Here is a 13,957-nt window from a genome sequence, read left to right on the forward strand (position 1 = left end):
TGATCAGAAACTGGTTTAAACCTGTAACAAAACAAAAGTTCAGCACACATAAACCAGTTTCAAAATGGCTGAAACTGATTTAAGATAAACCTGGTTGAATGAGGATAGGCCCTATGAGGAGAGACACCGGGAGCTGGGCTTGTTCAGGCTGGGCAAGAGGAGGCTACGATGTGACTTGATTAGCCACCTACAAGTATGTTGGGGGGAACATCAAAATCTGGGGGAGCAGCTCTTCAAGATGGCACCCTTGGGAGGATGAGGACCAATGGGCACAAACTAACAGAGGGAAGAATTAGGTTGGACATAAGGAAGAACATCGTCTCCATAAGGGTAACTAGAACCTGAAACACACTCCCTTGGAGGTATTCAAGAGGAGGCTGGATAAGTACTTTGTTGAGCTAGTTTGAGCTCATTATAATCCTGCCTGTGGCAGGGGACTGGACTTGATTTTATAGGTCCATTGACTCTATGTAGTATCAAACTTAACTGATTGAGGTCAACCTGGTTTATGGAACTTCTCTCCCAGACCCCTTCCTGGTTTCAGTTAAATCAGAGTCCCCCAGCATCCCAGCATGCTCTGCAGCCCTGGGCTGTGCTGTGCTGTCTGCTCCTGAGAGCAGGGCTGGCCCTGCCCCTCTGCTCTCTAGCCAGAGCAGGGGCAGTGGTGTGGCCAGACGCCCACCAGCCATGGCCCCCTAAGGTGAAGGGGGCAGGGAGGAGTTTATTCCCTCCACCCTCCCCTTCCCCCATGGGACCCCAGCTTAGGGTGCAGCAGCCCCTGTCAGGGTCCCTCCCCACTTCCTGCTCCAGGGGGAGTGGATAGATGCCAGCTAGCATGCCTCTCCTGAGATGAGGGGGGCTGGGAGGGGGTTTATTCCTCCTTCCATCCCCTCTCCCACCAGGGGTCCACAGCTGGGGTCTGCCAGCCCTGACTGCTGCCTCTGCCCTTTGCCCCCAGCTGGGGTCCCCCAGGGAGAGAGGAGAGGGAGGGGGAAATAAACCCCCTCCCTGACCCTTTTGCCTCAAGTGGCCATGCTGGCCAGCATCTGGCCATACCCCTATCCTTGCCACTGGAGCAGCGATGGGGGAAGACCCTGATGAGGCAGCAGCCCCTGTCACGGTGTCCTGGGGAGTATAAGCCTCTTCCTGGTGCAGGGGCTGTACTGCAGGCAGGAGCAGGGTGGGCAAAGCTGCTGCAGCCTACAGGGGGCAAGTGGCAATGGTGGGACTTAGAGGGGTGGCTATGGGAGCTAAGCCAAATTTTGGGGTGGTCATAGTCTCCCAACTCCCCCCCCCCAGTGCTACCACTACCACTACCACTGCTTGTCTTGTTCAGGCTGCGGCAGCTCTGCCCACCTCACTCCTGCCTGCAGCACAGCCCCCACACCAGGTAGAGGTTTGTACTCTCTGGGACACCATGACAGGGACTGCCTGTCACCTATACCCTTGGAATGGCAAGGAAAGAGGGACCCTGATATCGGCTTTTATCAGTTGGAGTTCCTGCAGGTCAGGGTGAGGATTTAAACCCCTCCCCAATCATATTCAGGCCTGCCAGGGCCTGGCCCTGCCCCATCCTTCAGCTCAGCTTTGGAGAGGACTCACTCTAGTGCCGCACAGCTTCTGGCCTGAGCCACTGAAAGCAAGTGCTGCATTTCTGGAATCTAAAGTGAGTGCCTATTCACTTGCTTGCCAGTTCAATCTACACAGGTTACACTAACCTGCAAAGATTCAGTCAATTCAGGCTGGGGCTTTTTGAATGTTTATACTTAGCCCAAGTGTAGCCAATACCCGCTTAATTTTATAGGATCTGAGAAATAAATAGGATCTGAGAAAGTCTTGTTGAAATCTTCTGTAAAGATCCTACTTCTACAGCCAGCTGCAATCACTGACATTTACTGAGCATAGTTAAAGATGTCCAAGAAAAAAGATAACGCTGGTATTGGTAAATACTTCCATAATTGCTCTTTAGAAGGAAAAGCATATAGAAAAACATAAACAGACAGTCTATAAACTATCTAAAATAGTATAGGGAGCAACTGATCTTAAATGGCTCCCTATCTAAAAAGAGGTGATAATGATAATGATAATAGTTATAAAGTGATTATAATAACTGAAAATAGACTCTAAGGATCATCATAAGCTTTTCTATGAAATAGCATATGCAAATCTCTTTGTCCATTACTCAGAGCAGGAAATCCAGCCATACTCTGTTAGCACACAGAAGAACTGCATAACAGGTTTGGAAAAGAAGCAGAGAGAACAGCACACATTAATCATCCTCTCTAACTGTCCACTACAAGCATGTAATATTCAAACTGAGCAGGAAATGAAATGTCAGTTATAAAAGCTAGCTAATGTCATACTGCAAGTAAAACTGGAAGACGGTGCTAATGAATGCATTGAGTTACAATCATTAACTCAATTAACTAAGAGTGTTCATAGCAAAATATCTCCTTATTCAGATCATTAGTTTCACTAATATAAGGTTAGAGTTCACTTAATTTTATAGGATAAATGCAGCCACATCTTCAATAGTGAGATAAAATAATGATGAGCTTCTCCTCACAATTTTTTTACCTTTCTGTTCCTCTGGTTGGAGTGGCTAAGCAAACCTCCAAACCTCAATTCTGACATTCACTATGTCATAGTGGGCAGTCAGAGGACAAGGAGAGAGATGAGACCCAGCCGGGAATACTGCATTTGCCATTGCCCCAGACTCATATCTCTGCAGCTGGGAGCCCCCTCTGGAAGCAAAAGGATACATGCAGTCTTTGTTCACTTCCCAATCTTATGATCTTAGATGAAGGAGTGACTACAGGGCTAAATCAGCTCAAGGGGAGAGGCCCAGGTGGCAGAAGCACACACAGCAGCTGTAAAGGTGACCCTCCAAAACTGATAATGTCAAGAAAGAATTTTCTATAATTTTATTTCAAACCATTTCACCTGCTCACTGGGTATTTGCCCTCTGCTAGCCTTCAGCTTAGCCTAAGCCCACTTGTATCCTCCATGCAATATTCTTCCCTTCTCTTCCTTTCCCCATCTCCTTGGTGCTCCTTTTCTGTCCTTCTGTACAAACTCCACTACCTAATCAAACCTAATTACCACAAAAAAGTGCAAATTCAATTGCAGGCCATTAACACAGTTCATGCTGCATAGGTGCTGTACCTTCTCCAGCCTCCTTCATTGTTTTTTTCTATATACACTCTCTGCTCTTCAGGACAGGGGCTGTTCAATCCTTGGCACAATGGAACAATGATCTTGAGTGGTGCCTTTCACTACTATCTTAATACAAATAATAACTGAAAATACTCAACAGAAAAGTACTTCAATATGTTACCCCAAGAAGAGTGATTATTATATAAATGCACCAAGAATGATTTATTTCCAATTGGATGAAGGTAAAAGAAAAGGGCCATGCAATGAGGTTGGTGTGAAACTAAACAGAATCTGTAAATCAAACCTAAATTACACATCCAGTGAAAGCTGAAGCATGAAACATCAAAGGCAAATCAGAAGCAGCTCAGCCCAGGTGGTTTGCAGGCAATGCACGGACTGAGACAAAGGCCCCCCTACATATTACAGGCATTGTGCATTTAACTGGTTAATTATGCAATTATCTGAAGACCAGCTACTCTTGCAAAGTAGCTATCATGCAATAAAAAGCTCTAAACTGCTCTAAAGTTAGACCTCAAAAATATGTGCTAACTTGATAGCTGGTTCCTATTGAGCTTTAATTTGCACGTGTAGCAAGGTCTCCCCGGCTGCTGGCAGCCCCATCAACAGACAGGGGTCCCAGCCCTGCAATCACTAAAGTGTACAACCCCTCCCCGCCCCCCCCCAGGCCCTAGGAGATCACCACAGTAGGGATCCTCCAGCCCCAGAGGTGTGTATGGGACCCTTGCGGCTGAAAGCCGCTTAACTGGGGTGCATGGGGCTCCTCCTGCACTGGCAATAAAACATGATGGGATCTAATGTCCGATCCCACAGTTGCGTCTCCTGCCATCCATGTGTGGCATGGAAGGAGGCGCAGTTGTGTGAATCATCCATTAGATGATTTTATTTGCACAAGTAGAGAGGGCTAAAGACCCAAACTGCTCACAGCACACTAAAAATCATCTCGATTCACTCTGCTGCAATTTCTGAACAAGCCTTTTATTTCAGAAGAGTGGGAACTGAGGGAGAAGAAATCACTGGTCAGCATTTAAGGATGAGATCAGCAAATAACAGAACTGTAAAAGACATAAAATTAGCACTGACAGGAAGTGTTCAGAAAGAAGATGGACAAGGTGAAGACAATAGTTTATAACATACATTTTCAGAAGTACTGTGAAAAAAGATTAAAGCCGATAATCTTTATAGATTGAACAGGAAAACAGGAAACCACCAGAAATGAAATCTAATGCTAATAGCTTTGAAACAAAATGGAGAAAGGCAATGGAGGGTGAAAGGCAATGAATTAATTAATTAAAAAGTGAGAATTAAGATAACAGAAAAGAAGCTTCCATTCAACAATAACTGAGGGGAAGAAACAGAAAGTAACTGCAGAAAGAGCTGCACTGATGAAAGTTGTGTGTGAGACAGCAAAGGATATAGAAGAAAAGGGGAAAAAAGAAATAAAACAGAAGAAGCAGAAAGTTTCCTGACAAGAATATACAGTAGGCCAATTCATATAGTTCAATTATTTTACAAGAATTCTTTTACTTTTAATAAAATCATACTCTTCAGGTATCATATTGCAAGATTCACAAGTAAGCTGTCTTGCTTGCTTTGTTTCTCTCTTAAATGGGGAGAGAAATCTCACAGCAGTTAACAAAGACATTACATAGCTAATGTCGATGTGTCCACATTATCTTGAAGACTGGTCACAAAGTGGATTTTTTCAGTAAGCTCAGTTAAAAAGAAGAAAGCTTTAAGTTTGTTATACTCAAGAGACAATAGCAACCATAATAAATGTAGTTATATAGCGGGGGGGGGAACATGAAGGGCAGGAAGTAATAGCAGAAAGTGATGTGCTGCCAACATTTTAACAAATGTGTGCATCAAAGGGTGTTTGTCCACATGCTGAGGGGGCACTTTAACTAGGGCGGCTCTGATGCTGCTCTAATTCAAACACCCAGAGCATCTGGTGTATCAGCATCCCTGTGCTACCAAATGGCAGCAGGGACTCCTTATCTAAAGCTTGTTGAATGTACTTTAGTTAAAGTGCCCCCATCACCATTTTTCAGTGTGGGGACACTGATACACGAGATGCGAAGGCTGCCTGGAGCGCAGTAATTACCATGCTTCACCAGACTCAATTAATCAAGTCTGCTCCGATACACTGTAATTACAGCGCATTGGAGCAGCCACCCAGCTCATATAGGCATCCAAAATTTCCTTTCAGCTATGGATACATAAAGCTTAAGCTATTCAAATCAACAGACAGCCCATTTGTTACACTGTGTTCCCCTAGTCTTCCCAAAATAATCTATTAAGAATTCATTACTACCACAATAGTAGTGGGCAGTTTTGCCACCTGTGCTGTCAATAAGTGGAACTGACTTGGCGGGGGGGTGAGGGATAGAAAGCCAAATGAGAAATGGATTCACTTTTGGTTCCTGAGTTGGCTAAGCAGGAGGACTTCTGTGGCTCCTTGTGAGTATGTACTTCCTAACCCTTGGGTAGTGAGGTGACTGTGCTGCCCTACCCCTGCCATTATTATTTTAAGCAGTTTTTGTGCTAGCAGTAGCAAAATGAAAGTGACTGAAGACAGCTGTCAGTGACCAACCCCTTCTGTCCTTTCCACTCCCCTTCCTCCTTCCTGTGGACATCCTCACAAGGTTCATTGTCTAGAATTCTGTGGAGCGCTCAAGAAAGGCACAAGAATAACACTCTTTGATTTTGGCCTTATTAACCTGATTGCAAGTATAATTAGTAAAGAGAAAGAGGCATCTACTTCTTTTGCTATTAGGTACAACAGCTCCATTTAACAATAGGATTGGTGTTTGAGCCAGAGAATCAAATTTCAATTTCCCTTTGAAATAGTGCATGTATGCCTGCATTCATGCGTACACACATATACACACACACTATAATTTTCTAAAGATGCCCTAAAAATGGGAATAACTTTAATATGAGGGGAAAAGCAGTCAGGATGATGACAGTTTCTAATAAGCTGACTGCATCCCAAGTGTAAAGAGATTGTAGCTAAAGAGAAGCTGAGGAACAATGACAGACATCAGAGGAATGGAAAAAAAAGGATGGTGATAACTCAGGAAATAAACAATGGAAAAGAAGTAGAGTGTAGAAATGGAAACAGAAAAATTGGTCATGCTGGAAAAGAATGATAGATATTGACATAGCAGAACCCTCAAGTAATTATGCCTCTGTTAGGGTCAATGCATTGCTTTGTACTATGGTCAAATCAAAACAGAATGGGGAGAGTAAATTCTGCAAGGAAAATGTATGCAATATACAGAAAATGTCCTTCAGCGAAGATACATTTTGCAAGGCATTGAACTGAAACTGGAATTAGTTAGCATCTGTTTATTTAGCTGCTTATATGGTTCACATGGTCTAGCATGGGAGCACTTCTCAAGTATTTAAAATCAGAAATAAAAATAATAATAATTGCTATCTTCTTTTCCTCTTTCCTTCTTTTCTTTTATAGGAAAAAACAATAGTTTGATTAGTTTATAGGTGTTTCTCTGGCTTTGGTGCATATATGTCATGGGTGACAGGTGTCTCCTGAGTCGGGGGGCACTTGCCCCTCCCCCCCCAGGGCAGATCGGGCCGGCGTGATCGGCCATGGGGGAACTCCACCTCCCTTGGTCAGTGCGACTGGCCATGAGAGGACTGTGGGGATCGCTTCTCCTGGCATCCCCACTCCCTGGCCGGTGCTATCAGGGGGGCACGAGTGCTCTCACCTGCCCCCCTTACCCATCACCTAAGTGTGGAAATGCTGCTGTCAAGGGGTGCACCAGTGCTCTTAGGGGGTGCATGTACACTCCCGTGCACCCCTATGTGTTGCCACTTGTATGTGTAGTTTATTAAGAGAAAGCCAAGTCAAACTAACAAAATTTGGGTAAAACTTCAGAACTTATTTCTACCATTGATAATCTTTTTGTCCATGAAACTTCTGTCTTCTTCATTCAAGAGCCTCTCCTCACCCCACACTAACTTTTTTTTGTTGTACCAAGGGTTCATACCATGCTGTTGGGAAGCCACAATTATAAAGAGAGACAATTTCTTCTGTAGGTAGCACATATGGAAGGATTTGAATATCAGAACCAAGACCACAGACTGGACTTTGTTAAGTAGCAATCAGTGGAGAAAATGGATAATATGGAGATATATTCAGATATTTCTTTGTCATTGAACAGCTAGTTGCACTACTTGAGCTTTTAGAGTAGACAGATTCATTTTTTAGAAAATAATTCTTGCAGTAAATAAGGCCAGACTTCATGGATGGATGGATGGACTACTATACATAAGTGTATGTCCAATAGGATGAACATACAAGCTTTTTACCAATCACAGGTTGGATGTGAGCATTTATTTATTTATTTTTGCTATTAGTTATTTGGACATTTAATAGCACTGAAGAGTACCAGAGAAACCTGAAGGCTTCAGAATGATTTTATGGTCAGAGTGGCAGATTCTTGTGTTAATACTAGTTTTATCATTGCATCTAGGAGCTCTAGTGATATACCTATTTGTTATGGTTTGAGATGTTATATAGACATAAAGTTCTTTGAAGTAATCAGCTCAATCTTCTCTGGACTCAGCTGTAGCCAGGTGCTCATCATCTGAATGTTGATCTTGGCTAAGAATATGGAAATCTGGTGATGTTTGTTGTCATAAACCAGCTGCAAGCTAGGTGTCATTGTGCTGCTGGCACTTCATCCATTGTTGTCTCACCACTTCTGAAAATGGCTTCATCATATGGATGTTGAACAACCACGGGGAAGGCATCAGTAAAACTATGCAGAGAAGTGTTCAAGAAGGAGGTGGACAAATTGTTAATTAATGCACTTTGACTGAGAACCAGGTGCTTTCAGGTGAGGGTTGGTTGTACCCAGCATTAGCTCATTTTCTGAATGACATCCTGTTGAATTTATAGCACCTCAATTTTAATTTATATATCCTTGTAACATCCTGGTGAGGTAGAAAAGTTAATGTTATTCTTATTTTACAGACATGGAAATGGGGCATACAGAGACTTAAGCCACTTACCCAAGGGTGCAGAGGAAACCTATGGAGAAATAAGGACTGGAGTCTTAGTTTCTGGAGTCCTGGACCTGTGCCCTAGCCAGTGGACAGTACTTCCTCCATTCCTTCTCTTCTCTCTGAATACAGAAAAAAGAAGAAGTGAAAGGTAAGAGCTTACGCAGACCCTTCCTTGGGCTGTTTTTCAGCATATGAGACAAAATGTAGCCTACAGTAATGATCAGAAGCTCTGAGATGTGAGTTCTTACACTCAACAAAATGAAATGATGAAAGAACAGATTCCTGTCAAGTGCATCAGACTGGAAGTTTAAAATGGACATAAAAAGAAATTGGGTTTTCTAAAAAGAAGCAATAGCAATTGCTGTTGTAGTTTACTGAGGCCCTTCAAGGTCACAAAGTGTGGGGGAAGTAATAATTAAAGAGGTAGGTAATGGTTCCAGCTGAAAATTGAATGATAACAGAACATATGCCTTAGATGAATACTTGGCATTGATAAGAAGTCTATAAAGAAATTGGCAGGAATTTTAAAATGGATAAATAACCAAGACCAAAACAACCCAGAACGTTACAGTTTTAAGAATCTAAACATGGAGTTGGATTTGATATTTGCTTAAATTGCTGTGGAGGGCAGAAGCAAAAATCTGCAATCAGAATTTGGATCTGAACTTTGAGACTCATTTTCATTTCCACTTGGAGGATTTATTGGACCTCACTTTGAGTAGACAGCAGACATTTCTTGTCAGAGGCACTGCTCAGTATGTAAAGGTTCCTTAGTATACAGAAAAATAGTAGTAGTAGTAAAATCATGTGATGCAGAAGAGCAACTATTTTGCTGGGTAATACAGTTGAAAGATAAAATGTTTTTATTTTTAGTAAAAAGCCATACTTAGAGAAAATAGTTGCTCAAAAAATATCTGAGCACCTGTACCAATTTTGCTTCACCCCTATGCTGATCTTTTTGGCTTGCATAGAAAGAGTCCATTTGGACACCCAGCCCCATAAGTGCTGACTTTTATTTTTGCTGGGGGCCAGTGGGGGAGGCTAAGACGATGGGCATGCGGGAAGTTTTACTCATTTCAAGTGATAGTCTTCTTCCTGAGGAGGTGGGCAGGGCTTTTGGGCCCCCAAGTATGTGGCTCCTCTGCCCAGCCCATATTAATAGTTATTAATCTCCTATTATTTGTAAAATTATTTTATGTTTAATTATACAAGTTGATATATGTCTTATTAACTAGATTGCTTAGAGTAAAACCTGTGGATGACACATTTTTGTTCCAAATAAGAATTGCCAAAACTAGGGTCTTTAAAAGTCTGTTTTATTTCAATTTTTTACATCTTCATGGCAAAATCTTAAGATGTTCAGTCATGTTTCAGGGAAATACCAGATTTGTTAGCCTTTCCTATGGAGAATCATTCCTATGTTTGTGTCTCTGTCTCTTTCTGAGGAGTATTTGTATATTATGAGGCACTCATAGAGAAATGGAATACTTTACAATGTTAGGTTAACAGACTTTATTGGACTTCTTTGAAACTAGCTAAATGAACTTCCTAGCCATTCTGTTCTCTTCCAGAAAAGATATGAGCTTAGAGCTTCAACTCTTCTCTTCTGTGGGCCAGGAAATTTATCGAGTTTGAAGAAAAGTCTGATAAGATCTGTTAACCTAACAGGTGGAGAGCTTTCTCAGTTAAGGTGAAAGTAAGCTAGGATTTTAACTTCTATTACTTACTTTTATGAGACATGAAGTTATCTATTTAGGGCCATGTTATGCCGGGCTGTAGCTCTAGATTAATGTAAGTGAAGTTGCTAGCACAACAGAGAATAGTTTCTTCAACTCTAGCAATCATAAGTCAGAAGCAATTCAGTCATTTTTCAAAAGGTATCTTTTGAAAGATTTTATGGAAAGCACAAGCATATTCTATTAATTTATTAAGAATAGAACAATATATTACTTTATTGGAGCAAGCACTCATGTTATTGCATTTCATTCCATAAGTGGTTGCATTTTACTGTCGGCAAATTACTTATTCATTCTATATCAACAATGTCAGGTTTTGAATGTAGCTTAGGATCTTGTGAAGGAGTTAATGGGATAGATATAATTAACATGCAAAATGTTACTAGGTCTTCTGGACACTATCAAGGAAAATGATTTTAAGCATCCTAAGGCAAATAGAGTGAATCACAGGATTTCACAGATTTGTCTTCACACAATTGTCTACCGGAACAGTGGGAAAATATCACATATTTATCTTTCCAAGGACAGAGTAGCTAATTCTTCTCCCTTTAATACCACAGTAAATCCAGGATATGTTTTGCCAAAATCAATGGAGTTTTACTATTATAAAACCAGTGTACATGGTATTGCTGCTATGGAAATTTGGTAGGAATCCAAATTAAATTTTAAACCTTAAAAATGAATATCAAATGAGACCAGTTTAGTAGTTAATTACTACTTTTCAATGTAAAGTATTTAAAATATAACTATATCTGTGCACAATTCCCCACTCTCTTGAGTGATTACATCAAAATGCCATATCTTACAAGAAACATAAATTCAAAAAGGTAATGCTGACATTTGAATATAACACAGCACCTTTAACACTTTAACTTTTTATTTATTCAGTTTTCTAGTAAAGGTTACATTAATTCTTTTTGACAGTAATACTAATTAGCATAAGCATCTGTAAAAACTATAAGATGCTGTATTAGCATTTAATTTTTCACTGAGAGTATGTGTTGCACTAAATTAATTTCAAAACAAACCTTTAAAACTTGACTTTATAAACAAAATACAGTAAAAGCTTTGTTATCTGGCATGAGTGAGTTAAGGGGGGGGCTTATCTAAAAATTCCAGTTACCTGAAGCAGGGGTTCTTGGCTGGACGCGAAGCAGTGGGGTGGCGAATCACATGCGGAGCAGCAGCAGCACAGGGTGGTGGGTGGCGGCGGCGGCTGCTGAGTACGAGCTTCCCCCTCCAAATTCCAGTTAATAGACTATTCTGGTTACTGAAATGCTGGTTAATGCAGCTTTTACTGTATAATCAACATTTCAAAGATATATCTCCACCATTAGCTTTTCAAAAGCTCTGTTCCTTAGTGGAACGACTGCTGCTCTAAAACTCAAATCCATGTTGTTTATAACTTCTCTCTCTTTCTCTCTCTCTCTCTTTGTATCAACTGCTGTTCAGTTTTGTACTTCCCTAAAAAAGCGTGTCATATTTATTTCATACCTGGATTTTAAGTTCCACTGAAACAATTTGAATGGACTTAATAGAGCTCAGGGTTTCTAAACCAAGAACAAACTCTGTATATAGCTCTCAGATAATAAAATTTAAAAAGAAAAAATATTTGCTTGAATAACCTGCAAGTAAGCTACTCTTTGACCAGTGGAAAACTATCAATAAACTTGGGCTTTTATGTAACTCTATAGCCTTGGACTACACAGTACATGGACTACTCGGAAAACCTTGAAAGCACACTATAAAGTCCCGTTTTATTAAGGCAACACAGACACTGTAATTTCAAGTCACTAGGGGCCATATACCGTTTCCCTTCAGTTTCTGGATAAATGAAAGAACTTAAAAGTATTTGTCAGGTTCTCTCTCTTGGCACTGTTCTTTTGTAGAAAAAGAGAAAAAAGCCTTGTAGTACTACTTTACTGAAATATTAAACCATTGTATTAAACAGATTATTCCAAATCCTTTAAACACATGCACACATAATTAGGGGCAGATAGCAGGGAAATTCACATACAGTAAATGCTGCTTTAACTGGCATCTTACAAGCCAGCATGCTCTATTAACTGGCATGCTGGCTTGTAAGGTAAAAGTGAAACTAGAAGTGCCCACTGTGGCACTTCCGGTTTTGCTGAGCCCCCCCAGCCCAGGGCAAAGCAACCTACACTGCTGAGCCCCACAACCTGAAGCATAGGAGGCTGCACAGGGCCTGCCTCCCTGTCCCTCATGGGCTGCAGGGCCCACAGGAGGTTTGGCAATGTGGCAGGATGGTTGGCGATGCCCCGGACGCGGCAGGAGAAGCGCCGGCCCGAACAGGCAAAGATGCTTGTTTGGGCTTCTCAATTAACCAGCATATTTTGTTAGCCGGCACCCCTCATTCCCCATGGGTGCTGGATAACAAAGTTTTTGCTATAGCTTATGTTCCTGAAAGTGTCTAATCACCAATGTGGTGAACAGAACAAGAGAAGTGACCAACGTTATCATTGATCCACTTCTGTTTTCTTTTTGGAACTTGATGTTAGTTATAATTATTCTTGTAAATAGGTTGGTGTTAAAACTCACAAAATGTGAATGAATAATTTTAGATCTAAAATGTCTGTGTTAGTATATATGATTGTTATCCAGATGTAGGGTTCTTATCAGATATAGTGGTTGATTTTTCCTTTGTATGTAGACAGCCTATGCGTATGATACTGATATCAGTTCAGTATTCTAGAATAGTTTTTAAACTCTATCTATTGTGTGCATATTTTATACCAATTAAGTCAAGATCATAATGATCAATAGCAGCAGGTAATAAATTTGCATAGCTTCATGACACACAAAATGAGAGAAAACAAGAGAAAGAAAGACTTTCAGTGTACAGTTTTTGAGGAGGTAAAAGAAAGTTTGACATGCACTAGCGTTGACTTCAAAGGCAAGGTCTACCAGAGTTGTCCTTCCAGACAGAACCAGGTACATCCATCCAAACTGACAGGGACATACAGACAATGACCTGTTATCCAACAAGACCTTGACATTTTACAATTCACACTGGCTAAGAATGGAAAGGTTTGGATTATCACAAATTTGACAAACTGAATGGAAACAATTTTGACAAAAATTATTTTTCTCCCTAGAAAACATACAGGAAAATTTCCAAGGGCAAGGTACAAAATTCAATACAACTACTAGTTTATTAAATATGCAGGTAGATCCTCAACCATTTTTTACTTTGTTTCAGATCAGCAAAGAACCTCTGTGTACATTTTTGTAACTCGCAAATTTAGAACTGTGATTCAGTAGACATATGCTTGCAATGTCATTTTAAAAACTAATAGTCCATTAAGAAAGTAATTTGGGATACTCCCAAAGCATGTCTAAATTCTCTATCCCACAAAGGACCTTTAATATTATGTACTGCTATGGACAGAGACCATATACCAGGATAGCAGGTTATTTTGTCTTATATTCATTAAGAAAAATCAAGAAAAATGTAAATTGCATGTTAGTATAAAATTTATATGAAGAAAAATATTCTTCCTTTCATAATTTAGACTTCTTTTAGCCAGATCTCTGAATACTGGTATAGATTTAAGCCAAATTCCATACTTAGGTACATCAGATACTTTAATAGAATTAGTGATATAATTCACAGCAAGACTCTGACTACATTCTGAGGTGATCTAGAAGTAGTGACCAGATAACTTAAATTCCAATTCTGTTGTTTAATAGAACTAATTCATTCACTGTTCAATTATATTTAATTTATCAAGAAGGTTTTTCATTCATCATTATTCTGTCTGGGTATAATGGGAGCACTAATTGGCTCAGAAAGGTTGAAACTGATACCTATACATGTAAAAGCACTAACTATTATCATCTGAAACAAGGTGCCAGGGTTCAGATCTTCAAAGGTCTTTTAGGTGTCTGACTCCCATATAAGAGATATACTGAAACCTAAATATTTATATATCTAAATACCCAAATACTATAGATTGTCATGGTTCAAATACAATGTCCTCAACATTGCC

The 13,957-nt window shown here is 40.4% G+C and overlaps 1 long non-coding RNA gene across 1 annotated transcript in view; it reads left to right on the forward strand.

The window, feature by feature from the left end:
* LOC149870442 (uncharacterized) overlaps positions 1-13,957 on the forward strand; it is a 157,749-nt gene that overhangs the window by 77,580 nt on the left and 66,212 nt on the right. Inside the window, exon 2 of the long non-coding RNA XR_016440755.1 lies at positions 8,177-8,356. This is a non-coding gene — a long non-coding RNA (uncharacterized LOC149870442). The remainder of the gene's footprint in view (positions 1-8,176; positions 8,357-13,957) is intronic.

Source organism: Crocodylus siamensis, chromosome 2, assembly GCF_052110815.1.
Source record: "Crocodylus siamensis isolate JL-2025a chromosome 2, ASM5211081v1, whole genome shotgun sequence".
Taxonomy (NCBI): Eukaryota; Metazoa; Chordata; order Crocodylia; family Crocodylidae; genus Crocodylus; species Crocodylus siamensis.